The sequence below is a fragment of the Mus musculus genome, chromosome 7, assembly GCF_000001635.26.
Source record: "Mus musculus strain C57BL/6J chromosome 7, GRCm38.p6 C57BL/6J".
Taxonomy (NCBI): Eukaryota; Metazoa; Chordata; class Mammalia; order Rodentia; family Muridae; genus Mus; species Mus musculus.
The window spans coordinates 41,406,308-41,424,739 of NC_000073.6; the positions used below are offsets into that span (position 1 = coordinate 41,406,308).

Here is an 18,432-nt window from a genome sequence, read left to right on the forward strand (position 1 = left end):
TTTGTTGAAAATGCTGTCTTTTTTTGTCCACTGGGTGGTTTTAGACTTTGTCGAAGATCAAGTGATCATAGGTGTGTGGGTTCATTTCTAGGTCATCAATTCTATCCCATTCATCTAACTGCCTGTCTTTGTACCAATACAGGTTTTTCACTTGCTTAGTTAGAATCACACCAAGGTATTTTATATTATTTGTTACTATTGTGAAGGGTGTTGTTTCCCTAATTTCTTTCTCAGCCTGTTTATCCTTTGTGTAGAGAAAGGCCACTGATTTGTTTGAGCTAATTTTATATCCAGCTACTTCACTGAAGTTGTTCATCAGGTTTAAGAGTTCTCTGGTGGAATTTTTGGGGTCACTTATGTATACTATCATATCTTCTGCAAATAGTGATATTTTGACTTCTTCCTTTCCAATTTGTATTCCTTTGATCTCCTTTTGTTGTCTAATTGCTCTGGCTAGGACTTGAAGTACCATATTGAATAGGTAGGGAGAAAGTGGGTAGCCTTGTCTAGTCCCTAATTTTAGTGGGATTGCTTCCAGCTTCTCTCTATTTAGTTTGATGTTGGCTACTGGTTTGCTGTATATTGCTTTTATTATGTTAAGATATGGGCCTTGAATTCCTGATCTTTCCAAGACTTTTATCATGAATGGGTGTTGGATTTTGTCAAATGCTTTCTTAGCATCTAATGAGATGATCATGTGGTTTTTGTCTTTGAGTTTGTTTGTATAATGGATTACATTGATGGATTTCTGTATATTAAACCATCCCTGCATCCCTGAAATGAAGCCTACTTGATCATGATGGATGATCGTTTTGATGTGTTCTTGAATTCGGTTAGCAAGAATTTTATTGAGTATTTTTGCATCTTTATAGATATCTTAGAATTAGTTTATTACACTGCATACAGATAAAAGCTTAAAACAACTTGCCTGGAAAATACTTTTATTGAAATGCTATGGTATTTAAAACTTAGAGGAACTCTGTGCATACAAGTTATTTTTCTTTTTATTCTTTTACTCAAACTTAAGACTTGAAACAGGACCCCTGTGTTTACCCTAGCCACATATTCATGAAGAAATCTCCCCAGTAACTCTCTGTTAAGATTTTAAGACTATTTTTTCTGGAATGTGTTAGTCATGGCTCACCTTGCTATTTCTGACTTATTCATATAAATCAAGGTTGAAAATGAAACTGATAGTTTGATAGCAATCCTGTTTCAAAAATACATGATAATACCAAATATCTGCCAAACTGTGTTGTTCAGCCAGCTTGCCAATTTGCAATTTAATCCTAGAGCAGATAAATGCAAATATTAAATAACGAAGTCTGAGATGAATGACATATTCACTCTGTTCTGTACTCTAGTTTCAACTTTCATAGTTTGGTTTGTTATTTTGTTTGCTTGGATTTTTTCTATTGTTCATTTTGTCTTATTTTGTTTTGATGTTTGTTTTTCAGAGATGATTTTCTCACCACTGTTTATAGAACATTCTCAGCATATTTGTTCATCTTTTCTTCTCTTTATACATATTTTATACTGTGATACTTTAATAGTTTACTCTTCAAATACTTAGTTCTTACTATAAACAAAGCATCCTTGTTTGCTTACTGCTGTTTCTAATGTAATCTGTACAGTATCTGATACATAAGTGGTATGCAGGTGAACCTGGTCAATGAGTTGAATGACTGCAGCACTGATGTTTGTTGTTCAGTAATGATATGCTTAACAGGGCAAGTCTTTTTGGTGAAATGTGTATACATTTCTAATTCACACATAACTTAAGCATGCGCCAACTCCAGTTCCTTATCTCATTCCTTAAAGATTGGAGTTATTAATATGTTGGCTTTGTATGTATGTATTGAGTTTCCATTTTTCAAAAACTATATACTTTGTATAACAAACAAAACTGTAATGTCTTATTTAATAATTACCTTGTGATGTATTTCCAATTCAATAAATACTTCTTACAACCTTCTAAGACACTTAAAGAGATACAACACTTGGTGTGCTTGTAAACTGCTACAGTAGTGGTTGTTTCCATGAAGGAGTAGGGTTTTCAGAATTTATAGGTATGAAATTAGCCAAGAAATGCTACAAATATTTTAGATATGAATAGAATACTTTTAACCAATAAAATAAAGAAAATGGAAAAAAAGGAAAAGGAAACATACCTCAGAAAAATAAATAAATAAATAAATAAATAATAAATAAAAAACAAAACAAAACATAGACATTACCTCAGTGTAAAGGGCAGAACAAAGGTTCTCAAACAAACAGACCCAAGAAGCAAGCTGGTGTATCCATTCTACCATCTAATAAATAGACTTTCATTCAATACTAATCAAAACATACAGGGAAGGTCACTTAATATTCAACAAAGGAAAAAATTTACCAATATATATCTCAATTCTGAACATCTATACCCCAAATACAAGGTACCCATTTGTAAAAGAAACATAGCTATGGCTCAAATTGCATATCATCTCCACACATTAATAGTAGGAGACTTCACCACCCCACTTTTACCTTTTGACAGGAGATCCAGACAAAAACTAAATAAAAAAAAATGATGAAACTAACAGATGGTATGAATCAAATGGACCTAACGGACATGTATAGAGTATTTCACCCAAACACAAAAGAATATACCTTCTTCTCAGCACCTCATGAAACCTTTTCCAAAAATGACCATATAGTTGTTCACAAAGCAAGCCTCAACAGATACAAGAAAACTTCCAATAATGCTTTGTATCTTACTAGACCACCATGGATTAAAGCTGAACTTCAACAACTACTGAAACACTGGAAAGCCTACAAACTCATGGAAATCAAACAACTCTCTACTCAATGATCTCTGGGTTTGTGAAAAATAAAGAAAGAAATCAAAGACTTTCTAAAATTCAGTGAAAATGAAGGCACACTAGAATCAATTTTTGTGGCACATGGGGAAGTTCATAGCACTAAGTGCCCCCATAAGGAAGTTAGAAAGTTCTCATATCAGAAATTTTAAAATACACCTGGAAGCTCTAGATCAAACAAGAAGCAAGCACGCCAAAAAGGAGTAGAAGGCAGAAAATGACCAAAACCAGTGCTGAAATCAGTCAGTTAAAAACAGAGAAAACAATACAAAGAATCAATGAAGCTAAGAGCTGGACAAAAATCAACAAGCTAGACAAACACTTAGCCAAACTACCCTAGAGAAAGCATCTGTGGGACAGTAAACCATGCCAAGAAGCTTGATGGGTAGGAGGAGTTGAAAGCTCAAAACTCACACCTGAGATGGTAGGCACTATACTGCTGCTCCCTGCCAAATTCCTGGCCTACAACACATGCCAAACTTCCAACATAAGGAAATGTGACCTGTGGTCACATAGACCCAGAACAGAGTTCTGCATGCCAATGAGGAACCTAGAAGCCCTGAGGATTTAGCCAATAAGCTTCCCCTCCCAGACATTCCTCCCTGCAAAGGGTATTTAATCTCAGGTCCACTTGGAGAAGTTAGTGCATTTTTCATCCATTTTCCACAATAAGAGTTTTTAGAAGCATTGACTGTCTCTTTCATCAAGAATCACCATGGGTAACATGAAGGAGGTTTTTGACTATAGAACTGCAGCCTAAACATCCCACAGAGGCCCCTCTGTGCTTCCAGCCACAACTGCATTCAAGCTAAGGGCAATCACTGCTGAGAAAGCCTGATCTCCCAATCCCCTTGGCCTCTAGGCTAGATGCTTTCCTCAGCCTTTGGCTCCCAACACCACTCCCAACTCCTTGTGACTCAGCAATGCCTAGATTTCCAGAGGTTTGGGAGCCCCTATTCCCCACCCTGTGGACCCTCAAAATTTCACTCCCTACTACTCTGTGTGATTCTACAGTGGAGACTGGAGGTCCAGAAGCCAGGGAACACCGACTTTGACTTTATCACATCTCAGACTGCGCTTCCTTCCCTCCCTCCTCCCCCCCTAAAGCAATGTCTTAGCACTTGCCTGAAGCCCAGCACCTGCCTGGGATAAGCACAGTCAACCCCCCTCCTCCTAGTTTCACCTCCCAAGTGACATGCTCTGTAGTAGAACAGAATGTGGACCTGAAGTATTCAAATGAACAAAATCAGTAATGATAATGGTAATTTAAAAAAACCTGACACTGAGGAAATTCAAATAATCATTAGGTTTTACTTCAAAAGCATATCCTACACAAGACTGTATAATCTTAAAGAAGTGGATGATTGTCTAAACACATACCACTTGCCAAAGATAAATTGAAATAAAATAAACAACTTTAAATGTCCCATTACCCCTAAAGAAATAGAAAAAGTCATTAAATTCTTCCAACCGAAACAGCCCAGGGCCAGATGGTTTTAGTGCAGAATTCTACCAAAATTTAAAAGAAGAGCTACTCAAAAAACTTAAACAGAAGAAACATTACCAAACTTATTCTATGAGGCTACAGTATCACTCTGATACCTAAACCACACAAACAGTCAACAAGGAAAGAAAAATCCAGACAGATTTTGTTTATGAACATTGATAGAAAAATATTCAATAAAATACTTGCAAACTGAATCCAGGAAAACATCAAAGACATAATCCATCATGATCAAGTAGGCTTCATTCCAAGGATGCTGTAATGTTCAATATATGAAAATACATCAACATAATCCACCATATAAACAAACTGAAAGAAAAAAATAACATGATTATCTGATTAGATGCTTTAAAAGCCTTTAATAAAATTCAACATCTTTTCATGTTAAAGGTATTAGAGAAACCAGAGATACAGGCCACATACTTAAACATCAAACAATATTCAGCAAGCATGTAGCCAATATCAAACTATATGGAGAGGAAAATTAAAGCGTTTCTACTACAATCACAGACATGACAAGGCTGCTCACTCTTTCACTAACTTTTCAATATAGTACTTGAAGTCCTAGCCAGAACAAAAACAACAACAACAAACAAACAACTAAAGGAGATGAAGGGGACACAAATTGAAAAGAAGTTAAATATCACTGTTTGTGAATCATATGATAGTATACATAAGGGATCTCAACATTCCTACCAGAGAACACATACAGCTGATAAACACCTTCATCAATGTGCATAGATACAAAATTAATTCAAATTAACCAGTGGCTCTCCATTATATAAATGATAAATGGCTCAAGAAAGAAATTAGGGAAAAAAACTCTTTACAGTAGCCTTGAATAATATAAAATATGTAGGTGTAACTCTCATCAAGCAAGTGAAAGATCTGTATGACAAGAACTTCAAGTCCCTGAAGAAAGAAATTGAGAAGTCCTCGGATGTAAAGATCTTTGATGCTCATGGACAGATAGGATTAACATATTGAAAATGGATATCTTATCAAAATCAATCTACAGATGTAATGTCAATCCCCATTCAAATTCTGTCACAATTTTTATACACCTTGAAAGAGGAATTCTCATCTTCATATGGAAAAACAAAACAAAACAAAACACCAGAATAGCCAAAACAACCCTGAAGAATAAGAACTTCAGGAAGAATCACCATCCCTTACCCCAAGCTGTACTACAGAGCAATAGTAATAAAAAGTGCATGGTACTGTTACAGAAACAAATGCATTGATGAATGGAATCAAATCAAAGACCCCAAAATAAACCCACAAACCAATGGACATTTTATCTTTTCTCAAGAAGCCAAAACCATAACATGGAAAAATAAAAACAGCTTCAAAAAATAGTGCTGATCTAACTGGATGGAAACATGTAGATGAGTTAAAAATAGGTCCATAATTATTACCCTGCATGTAATAGAAGGCTAAGTGGATCAAGGACTTCAAAATAAAAAATGGATGCAACAAATCTCATAGAAGAGAAAATGATCTAAACAGTCCCATAACCCCTAAAGAAATAGAAGCAGTCATTAATAGTGTCCCAACCAACCAAAGCCCAGGACCAGATGGGTTTAGTGCAGAGTTTTAACAGACCTTCAAAGGAGACCTAATTCAAATTTTCCTCAAACTATTCCATAAAATAGAAACAGAAGGTACTCTACCCAGTTCATTCTATGAAGCCACAATTAATATGATACCTAAACCACATAAAGAACCAACAAAGAAAGAGTACTTCAGACCAATTTCCCTTATGAATATCGATGCAAAAATACTCAACAAAATTCTCTCAAACCCAATCCATGAACACATCAAAATGATCATCCATCATGACCAAGTAGTCTTCATCCCAGGGATGCCGGGATGGTTTAACATATAGAAATCCATCACGGTAATCCACTGTATAAACAAACTCAAAGCCAAAACCGCATGATCATTTCATTAGATGCTCAGAAAACACTAGACAAAATGCAACACCTATTCATGATAAAAGCCTTGGAATGATCAGGAATTCAAGGCCTATATCTAAACACAATAAAAGCAATATACAGCAAACCAGAAGCCAACATCAAAGTACATGGTGAGAAACTGGAAGCAATACCACTAAAATCAGTGACTAGACAAGGCTGACCATTCTCTCCATACCTATTCAATATGGTACTCCAAGTCCTAGCCAGAGCAATTAGACAACAAAAGGAGATCAAAGGAATACAAATTAGAAAGGAAGAAGTCAAAATATCACTACTTCCCTTTCGGTCCTGCCAGCACCAGGGTAGCTAGGGCACAGAGTCGGCTGACACCCGCAAGCTACCAACAAGAACCACCAAGGGATCATGAGACCTCTGGTGAGTGGAACACAGCTGCTGCTCCAATCCAATCGAGCAGGAATTTTGACTGCAGTGATTAGGGAAACAGAAAACCTGGCCTGATCAGGGGCACAAGTCCCTTGCAGTCCCCGGCAGCACAAGGGTAGCTTGGGCTTGGAGACGGCTGACACCTGCAAGCTACCCACAAGACCCTCCATGGGATCTTAAGACCTCTGGTGAGTGGAACACAGCTGCTGCTCCAATCCAATCGCACAGGACCTTAGACTGCATTAATTAGGGAAGCAGAAAACATGGCCTGATCAGGGGCACAAGTCCCTTTCAGTCCACACCAGCACAGGAGTACCTTGGGCATGGAGTATGCAGACACCCATAAGGTATACATAGGACCCTCCACAGGATCTTAAGATCTCTGTGAGTGGATCACAACTTCTTCCAGGAGGCAGGTTCGAACACCAGATATCTGGGCACCGTCCCTGCAAGAGGAGAGCCTACCTGCAGAGAGTACTCTGAACACTGAAACTCAGGAGAGAGCTAGTCTCCCAGGTCTGCTGATAGAGGTTAACATAAACACATGAGGAACAAGATCTAACCATAGACACCTACAACAACTAACTCCAGAGATTACCAGATGGCGAAAGGCAAACATAAGAATCATACTAACAGAAACCAAGACTACTCACCATCATCAGAACGAAGCACTCCCACCCCACCCAGTCCTGGACACCCCAACACGCCCGAAAAACTAGACCTGGATTTAAAAGCATATCTCATGATGATGGTAGAGGGCATCAAGAAGGACTTTAATAACTCACTTAAAGAAATACAGGAGAACACTGCTAAACAGGTAGAAGACCTTAAAGAGGAAGCACAAATATCCCTTCAAGTATTGCAAGAAAACACGACCAAACAGGTGATGAAATTGAGTAAAACCATACTAGACCTGAAAAGGGAAGTAGACACAATAAAGAAAACACAAAGTGAGGCAACGCTGGAGATAGAAAACCTAGGAAAGAAATCTGGAACCATAGATGCGAGCAACAGTAACAGAATACAAGAGATGGAAGAGAGAATCTCAGGTGCAGAAGATTCCATAGAGAACATCGGCACAAAATTCAAAGAAAATACAAAACGCAAAAAGATCCTAACTCAAAACATCCAGGAAATACAGGACACAATGAGAAGACCAAAACTATGGATAATAGGAGTAGAGGAGAATGAAGATTTTCAAATTAAATGGCCAGCAAATATCTTCAACAAAATTATAGAAGAAAACTTCCCAAACCTAAAGAAAGAGATGCCCATGAACATACAAGAAGCCTACAGAACTCCAAATAGACTGGACCAGAAAAGAAATTCCTCCTGACACATAATACTCAGAACAACAAATGCACTAAATAAAGATAGAATATTAAAAGCAGTAAGGGAAAAAGCTCAAGTAACATATAAAGGCAAGCCTATCAGAATTACACCATACATTTCACCAGAGACTATGAAAGTCAGAAATACCTCGAAAGATGTTATGCAGACCCTAAGATAACACAAATTCCAGCCCAGGCTACTATACCCAGCCAAACTCTCAATTACCATAGATGGAGAAACCAAAGTTTTCCATGACAAAACCAAATTCACACATTATCTTTCCACGAATCCAGCCCTTCAAAGGATAATAACAGAAAAAAAACAATACAAGGATGGAAATGACGCCCTAAGAAAAATAAGAAAGTAATCCCTCCACAAACCAAAAAGAAGACAGCCACAAAAACAGAATGCCAACTCTAACAACAAAAATAATAGTAAGCAACAATTACTTTTCCTTAATATCTCCTAATATCAATGGACTCAATTCCCCAATAAAAAGACATAGACTAAAAGACTGGCTACACAAACAGGACCCAACACTCTGATGCTTACAAGAAACCCATCTCAGGGAAAAAGACAGACACTACCTCAGAATGAAAGGCTGGAAAACAATTTTCCAAGCAAATGATCTGAAGAAACAAGCTGGAGTAGCCATTCTAATATCGAATAAAATCGTCTTCCAACCCAAAGTTATCAAAAAAGACAAGGAGGGACACTTCATACTCATCAAAGGTAAAATCCTCCAAGAGGAACTCTCAATTCTGAACATCTATTCTCCAAATGCAAGGGCAGCCACATTCAATAAAGAAACTTTAGTAAAGTTCAAAGCACATATTGCACCTCACACAATAATAGTGGGAGACTTCAACATACCACTTTCATCAATGGACAGATCGTAGAAACAGAAACTAAACAGGGACACACTGAAACTAACAGAAGTGATGAAACAAATGGACTTAACAGATATCTACAGAACATTTATCCTAAAACAAAAGGATATACCTTCTTCTCAGCACCTCATGGTATGTTCTCCAACATTGACCATATAATTGGTCACAAAACAGGCCTCAACAGATACAAAAATATAGAAATCGTCCCATGCATCCTATCAGACCACCATGGACTAAGGCTAATCTTCAATAACAACATAAATAATGGAAAGCCAACATTCAAGTGGAAAATGAACAACACTCTTCTCAATGATACCTTGGTCAAATAAGGAATAAAGAAAGAAATTAAAGACTTTTTAGAGTTTAATGAAAATGAAGCCACACATACCCAATCTTATGGGACACTATGAAAGCATTTCTAAGAGGGAAACTCATAGCTCTGAGTGCCTCCAAAAAGAAAGTAGAGAGAGCACACACTAGCAGCTTGACAACACACCTAAAAGGTCTAGAAGAAAAGGAAGCAAATTCACCCAAGAGGAGTAGATGGCAGGAAATAATCAAACTCAAGGGTGAAATCAACCAAGTGGAATCAGGAAGAACTATTCAAAGAATTAACCAAATGAGGAGCTGGTTCTTTGAGAAAATCAACAAGATAGATAAACCCTTAGCCAGACTCACTAGAGGGTACAGTGACAGCATCCTAATTAACAAAACCAGAAATGAAAAGGGAGATATAACAACAAACCCTGAAGAACTCTAAAACACCATCAGATTTTTCTACAAAAGGCTATGCTCAAGAAAACAGGAAAACCTGGATGAAATGGACAAATTTCTGGACAGATACCAGGTACCAAAGTTAAACCAGGATCAAGTTAACAATCTAAACAGTCCCATATCCCCTAAAGAAATAGAAGCAGTCATTAATGGTCTCACAACCAAAAAAAGCCCAGGACCAGATGGGTTTAGTTCAAAGTTCTATCAGACCTTCAAAGAAGATCTAATTCCAGTTCTGCACAAACTATTCCACAAAATAGAAGTAGAAGGTACTCTACCCACTTCATTCTATGAAGCCACAATTACTCTGATACCTAAACCACAGAAAGATTCAACAAAGATAGAGAACTTCAGACCAGGTTCCCTTATGAACATCGATGCAAAAATACTCAATAAAATTCTCGCTATCAGAATCCAAGAACACATTAAAACAATCATCCATCCTGACCAAGTAGGTTTTATTCCAGGGATGCAGGTATAGTTTAAAATACGGAAATCCATCAACATAATCCATTATATTAAAAAAAAAAACCACATGATCATCCTGTTAGATGCAGAGAAAGCATTTGACAAAATCCAACACCCACTCATGATAAAAGTCTTGGGAAGATCAGGAATTCAAGGCCCATACCTAAACATGATAAAAGCAATCTACAGCAAACCAGTAGCCAACATCACAGTAAATGGTGAGAAGCTGGAAGCAATCCCACTAAAATCAGGGACTAGACAAGGCTGCCCACTTTCTCCATATCTATTCAACATAGTATTTGAAGTCCTATCCAGAGCAATTCGACCACAAAAGGAGATCAAAGGGGCACAAATTAGAAAGGAAGAATTCAAAATATCACTTTTTGCAGATGATATGATAGTATATATAAGTGACCCTAAAAAGAGAACTCCTAAACCTGATAAACAGCTTCGGTGAAGTAGCTGGATATAAAATTAACACAAACAAGTCAATGGCCTTTCTCTACAGGAAGGCTAAACAGCCTGAGAAAGAAATTAGGGAAAAAACACCCTTCTCAATAGTCACAAATAATATAAAATACCTTGGCGTGACTCTAACTAAGGAAATGAAAGATCTGTATGATAAGAACTTCAAGTCTCTGAAGAAAGAAATTAAAGAAGATCTCAGAAGATGGAAAGATCTCCCATGCTCATGGATTGGCAGGATCAACATTGTAAAAATGGCTATCTTGCCAAAAGCAATCTACAGATTCAATGCAATCCCCATCAAAATTCCAATTCAATTCTTCAACGAATTAGAAGGAGCAATCTGCAAATTCATCTGAAATAACAAAATACCTAGGATAGCAAAAACTCTTCTCAAGGATAAAAGAACCTCTGGTGGAATCACCATGCCTGACCTAAAGCTGTAGTACAGAGCAATTATGATAAAAACTTCATGGTGCTTGTATAACAATAGACTAGTAGTCCAATGGAATAGAATTGAAGACCCAGAAATGAACCCACACCCCTATTGTCACTTGATCTTTGACAAAGGAGCTAAAACCATCCAGTGGAAAAAAGACAGCATTTTCAACAAATGGTGCTGGCACAACTGGTGGTTATCATGTAGAAGAGTGTGAATTGATCCATTCCTATATCCTTGTACTAAGGTCAAATATAAGTGGTTCAAGGAACTCCACATAAAACCAGAGACACTGAAACTTATAGAGGAGAAAGTGGGGAAAAGCCTCAAAGATATGGGCACAGGGGAAAAATTCCTGAATGGAACTGCAATGACTTGTGCTGTAAGATCGAGAATCTACATATGGGACCTCATAAAATTCCAAAGCTTCTGTAAGGCAAAAGTCACCATCAATAAGTCAACTCTCTAAAGAAAGAAATCGAAGAAGATCCCAGAAGATAAAAAGATCTCCCATGCTCATTGATTGGCAAGATTACTATAGTCAAGATGGCTATCTTGCCAAAAATAATCTACAGATTCAATGCAATCCCCATCAAAATTCCAATGCAATTCTTCACTGAGCTAGGAAGGGCAATTTGCAAATGCATATAGAATAACACAAAACCTAGGATTGCTCCATTGGTCTACTTGTCTGTCACTATACCAGTACCATGCTGTTTTTTTTAAATCACAATTGCTCTGTAGTACAGCTTTAGGTCAGGCATGGTGATTCCACCAGAGGTTCTTTTATCCTTGAGAAGAGTTTTTGCTATCCTTGGTTTTTTGTTATTCCAGATGAATCTGCCGATTGCCCTTTCTAATTCGTTGAAGAATTGAGTTGGAATTTTGATGGGGATTGCATTGAATCTGTAGATTGCTTTTGGAAAGATGGCCATTTTTACAATGTTGATCCTGCCAATCCATGAGCATGGGAGATCTTTCCAACTTCTCAGATCTTCTTTAATTTCTTTCTTTAGAGACTTGAAGTTCTTATCATACAGATCTTTCACTTCCTTAGTTAGAGTCACGCCAAGGTATTTTATATTATTTGTGACTATTGAGAAGGGTGTTTTTTCCCTAATTTCTTTCTCAGGCTGTTTAGCCTTCCTGTAGAGAAAGGCCATTGACTTGTTTGAGTTAATTTTATATCCAGCTACTTCATTGAAGCTGTTTATCAGGCTTAGGAGTTCTCTGGTGGAATTTTTACGGTCACTTATATATACTATCATATCATCTACAAAAAGTGATACTTTGACTTCTTCCTTTCTAATTTGTATCCCCTTGATCTCCTTTTGTTGTCTAATTGCTCTGGCTAGGACTTCAAGTACAATGATGAATAGGTAGGGCGAGAGTGGGCAGCCTTGTCTAGTCCCTGATTTTAGTGGGATTGCTTCCAGCTTCTCACCATTTACTTTGATGTTGGCTATTGGTTTGCTGTAGATTGCTTTTATCATGTTTAGGTATGGGCCTTGAATTCCTGATCTTTCCAAGACTTTTATCATGAATGGATGTTGGATTTTGTCAAATGCTTTCTCAGCATCTAACGAGACGATCATGTGGTTTTTGTCTTTGAGTTTGTTTATATACTGGATTACATTGATGGATTTCCATATATTGAACCATCCCTGCATCCCTGGGATGAAACCTACTTGGTCAGGATGGATGATTGAAAACCCATAGATGAATCCACACACCTATGGTCACTTGATCTTTGACAAGGGAGGTAAACCATCCAGTGGAAAAAAGACAGCATTTTCAACAAATGGTGCTGGCACAACTGGCGGTTATCATGTAAAAAATGCGAATTGATCCATTTCTATCTCCTTGTACTAAGGTCAAATCTAAGTGGATTAAGGAACTCCACATAAAACCAGAGACACTGAAACTTATAGAGGAGAAAGTAGGGAAAAGCCTCAAAGATATGGGTACAGGGGAAAATTCCTGAATAGAACAGCAATGGCTTGTGCTGTAAGATCAAGAATCGATAAATGGGACCTCATAAAATTGCAAAGCTTCTGCAAAGCAAAAGACACCATCAATAAGACAAAAAGGCCACCAACAGTATGGGAAAGGATCTTTACCTATCCCAAATTGGATAGGGGACAAATATCCAATATATATAAAGAACTCAAGAAGATGGACTCCAGAAAATCAAACAACTCCATTAAAAAATGGGGCTCAGAGCTGAACAAAGAATTCTCACCTGAGGATACCGAATGGCAGAGAAGCACCTGAAAAAATGTTCAACATCCTTAATCATCAGGGAAATGCAAATCAAAACAACACTGAGATTCCACTTCACTCCAGTCAGAATGGCTAAGATCAAAAACTCAGGTGACAGCAGATGCTGGCGAGGATGTGAAGAAAGGGGAACACTCCTCCATTGTTGGTGGGATTGGAGGCTTGTACAACCACTCTGGAAATCAGTCTGGCGGTTCCTCAGAAAATTGGACATAGTACTACCAGAGGATCCCACAATACCTTTCCTGGGCATATATCCAGAACATGTCCTAACCGGTAAGAAGAACACATGCTCCACTATGTTCATAGCAGCCTTGTTTATAATAGCCAGAAGCTGGAAAGAACCCAGATGCTCCTCAACAGAGCAATGGATACAGAAAATGTGGTACATTTACACAATGGAATACTACTCAGCTATTAAAAAAATGAATTTATGAAATTCCTAGGCAAATGGATGGACCTGGAGGGTATCATCCTGAGTGAAGTAACCCAATCACAAAGGAACTGGCACAATATGTACTCACTGATAAGTGGACATTAGCCCAGAAACTTAGGATACCCAAGATATAAGATACAACTTGCCAAACTCATGAAATTCAAGAATAACGAAGACCAAAGTGTGGACATTTTACCCTTTCTTAGAAATGGGAACAAAACACCCATAGAAGGAGTTACAGAGACAAAATTTGGAGCTGTGACGAAAGGATGGACCATCTAGTGATTGCCATATGCAGGGACCCATCCCATAATCAGCTTCCAAATGCTGAAACCATTGCATACACTAGCAAGATTTCGCTGAAAGGACCCAGATATAGCTCTCTCTTGTGAGACTATGCCAGGGCCTAGCAAACACAGAAGTGGATGATCACAGTCAGCTATTGGATGGGTCACACGGCCCCTAATGGAGGAGCTAGAGAAATTACCCAAGGAGCTAAAGGGAACTGCAACCCTATAGGTGGAACAACAATATGAACTAACCAGTACCCGGGAGCTCTTGTCTTTAGCTGCATATGTATCAAAAGATGGCCTAGTCGGCCATCAGTGGAAAGAGAGGCCCATTGGACTTGCAAACTTTATATGCCCCAGTACAGGGGAACGCCAGGGCCAAATAGGGGGAGTGGGTGGGTAGGGGACTGGGGGGGTGGGTATGGGCGACCTTTGGAATAGCATTGAAAATGTAAACGAGGAAAATACCTAATAAAAAATAAATAAATAAAAATAAAATAAAATAAATCAAAACAAAACAAACAAACAAACAAACAAACAAAAAACCCCTAGGATTGCAAAAACTATTCTGAACAATAAAAGAACCTCTGGGGGAATCACCATGCCTGACCTCAAGCTGTACTACAGAGCAATTGTGATAAAAAAAACAAAAACAAAAACAAAAACAAACTGCATGGTACTTGTACAGCGACAGACATGTCGATTAATGAAATAGAATTGAAGTCCCAAAAATGCACCCACACACCTATGGTCACTTGATCTTTGACAAAGGAGCTAAAAGCATCCATTGGAAAAAAGACATTTCAACAAGTGGTGCTGGCTCAACTGGCAGTTATCATGTAAAAGAATGTGAATTGATCCATTCTTATCTCTTTGTACAAAGCTCAAGTCTAATTGGATCAAGGAACTCCACATAAAACCAGAGACACTGAAACTTATAGAGGAGAAAGTGAGGAAAAGCCTCGAAGATATGGGCACAGAGGAAAACTTCCTGAACAGAACAGCAATGGTGGTGATGTAAGTTCAAGAATCGACAAATGGGTCCTCATAAAACTGCAAAGCTTCTGTAAGGCAAGAGACACTGTCAGTAAGACAAAAATGCCCCCAAGAGATTGGGAAAGGATCTTTACCAATCCTAAATCTGATAGGGGGCTAATATCCAATACATATAAAGAACTCAAGAAGTTGGATTCCAAAAATCAAATAGCGCCATTTAAAAATGGTGTGTCAGTGGAAAGAGAGGCCCATTAGTCGTGCAAACTTTATATGCCTCAGTACAGGGGAACGACAGGGCCAAGAAGTGGGAGTGGGTGGGTGGGGGAGTGGGTAGGAAAGAATGTGGGGGAATTTTGGGATAGCATTGGAAATGTAAATGACATAAATACCCAATAAAAAAAGAAAAGAAATGGGGTGCATAGCTTAACAAAGAATTCTCACCTGAGGAATACCGAATGGCTGAGAAGCACTTGAAAAATAATGTTCAACATCTTTAATCATCAGGGAAATGCAAATCAAACCAACCCTGAGATTCTACCTCACACCAGTCAGAATGCTTAAGATCAAAAATTCAGGTGATAACAGATGCTGGCCAGGATGTGGAAAAAAAGGAACACTCCTCTATTGCTGGTGGGACTGCAAGCTTGTATAACCACTCTGGAAATCAGTCTGGCAGTTCCTCAGAAAACTGGACATAGTACTACTGGAGGATATCGCAATACCTCTCCTGGACATACATCCAGAAGATGTTCCAACCGGTAAGAAGGACACATGCTCCGCTATGTTCATAGCAGCCTTATTTATAATAGCCAGAAACTAGACAGAACCCAGATGTCTCTCAAGAGAGGGATTGATACAGAAAATATGGTACTTTTACACAATGGAGTATTACTCAGCTATCAAAAGCAATGAGTTTATGAAATTCTTAGGCAAATAGATGGATCTGGAGGATATTATCCTGAGTAAGGTAACTTAATCACAAAAGAATACACATGATATGCACTCACCCATAAGTGGATATTAGCCCAGAAACTTAGAATACCCAAGATACAATTTGCAAAACACATGAGAAGTTTGTTCTTTTCTAATAAGAGACAAATAAGAAGTGGATATAGATTGGGGAAGAGGTGGGTATGAACTGGGAGAATTGGAGGGAAGGCGTGATTGTTTGTATATTCTTGGGCCAGGGAGTGACACCATTTGGAGGTGTGACCTGGTTGGAGTAGGTGTGTCACTGTGGGTGTGAGTTTAAGGTCCTCACCCTAGTTGCCTGGAAGTCAGTCTTCCACTAGCAGCCTTTGGATGAAAACGTAGAACTCTCAGATCTGCCTGTGCCATGCCTGCCTGGATTCTGCTGTGCTCCCTCTTTGATGATAATGGACTGAACCACTGAACCTGTACGCCAGCCTCAATTAAATGTTGTTTTTTTATAAGATTTGCCTTGGTTATGGTGTCTGTTCACAGCAGTAAAACCCTAACTAAGACAAAAGGGAAACTGTACTTACGTTGTGTAAGGAGTCTATGTTTAATAAAAGGGAAACAAAAATTTAAAAGATCAAATTATTTGAAATAATATATTTTCAGTAAAACAAAGAAACTCAGTCATATCTAATTAATAATGGGGTTTTAATTATTAATGAATAACTAATTCAATCATACATATTACTGAGCATTAAAAGCAATCACAGGAAGGTGGATGGAGAGATCTGGGTGGGAAAGGGGACACAGAGGGTAAGAGGGGAATGTGATCAGGTTTTGGGTAGGAGAAACAATACTGAAGTCTTGAGAGCCATCAGAAAGAGAGGAAACAGGCAACTTTGGGAGGTAGGAGGTGGGTGGGACCCTAATCATTGTACAAGAGACCTGGGAGGTGGGAGACTTTCATTACTCAAAGGAAGGGACCTGAAATGAAAATTCCTACAGTGGGAAGAAGGAACTTGTAGAGCCCACTTCCAGCTGAAATGCAGGGCATCAAGTGAGAGAAGGGGTCATCATCTCACAGCCAAAACCTCTGACTCATAATTGTTGTCATCTGAAAGAACTGCAGGGACAAAAATGAAGAAGAGCCTGAGGATAAGGAGGTCTAGAGACAGACCCAAATTGGGATCCAGCTCATAAGGAGGCCCCAAGGCCTGACACTGCTACTGAGGCTGTGGTGTGCTCTAAAAAAGGGGCTATCATGACTGCCCTCCAAAAGACCCAACAAGCAGCTGAAAGAGTTAGATGCAGATATTTACACCCAACCAATGGACAGAAGCTGCTTACTATTGTGGTTGGATTAGGGAAAAGCTGGAAGAAGCTGAGGAAGAGTGTGACCCTGGGGAAGACCAGCAGTCTCAACTAACCTGGACCTCCGGGATCTCTCAGATACTGGGCCACCAACCAGGCAGTGTAAGTCAGCTGACATGAGGTCACCAACACATATACAGCAAAGGACTGTCAGGCCTGGACTCAGTCAGAGACGATAGACCTAACCCTCAATAGACTAGAAGCCCCAGGGAGAGGAGAGGTCAGGTGGAGTGAGGGGTGTGGGGATCGGCACATCCTCGTGGAGAATGGGGTAGAAGGGAGGAGGAATGAGATGTGGAACAGTCAGATGATAGAATGGGAGGGAGGAAATATCTGGACTCTAAAAAATAAGATTAAATAAAAATTTTAAAAACCCCAAAATATGATGCTAAAAACACTGTTTCTATGGTGTAATGAAGGGGACTGTGAATTTGTCAGGAAAGTGAGTATTCACAGGCAAAATATGTGCAATGGCTCAGCAATGTAAACTGAGAATGATTTCAATGTCTAAGGTCTGTGATGTCAAACAGAAATCATCTAGCCAAAAAAAAAAAAGAAAAGAAAAGAAAAGAAGAGAAGAGAAAAGAAAAGAAGAGAAAAAAAAGAAAAGAAATCATCTAGCCTTAGGACCCTCTGTGCAGGGGATTTCAGGTGATCCTCTTCTCCCTGGCAAGACCATTTCATGGTGTGATTCACCTTTGGATGAATCAAACCAACTTTATCTGTCATCTTTAGGTAGAGAGAAGCAACTGTGGGGGCTTCCATGTAAAAAATGGAATGTGAAGACCATAAAATGGAATATGCATGTACAATTAAGCCACTTAGGACCTTAATAACAGTGCAAGAAACTGATGTCAAAGTGGCCACTAAGAGACAGACAAATGTATTTCCACGTTTACTGCTAGAAACCAACACTTTGTGAGAAATCTTGAATTTATGATGTGAAAGTGTGTACTTGTCTGTCCTTTCCTTGATCCTTTCCTGAACTGCAGGAGACTAAGCCCCTGAGGTGTTTATTTCATGGTTAATTTTTACTGTACCCACAAAC

General features: G+C 38.6%; 1 protein-coding gene across 1 annotated transcript in view; it reads right to left on the reverse strand.

The window, feature by feature from the left end:
- The window catches only part of Vmn2r57 (vomeronasal 2, receptor 57), a 48,910-nt gene that overhangs the window by 6,576 nt on the left and 23,902 nt on the right, over positions 1 to 18,432 (reverse strand). The window lies entirely within an intron of this gene.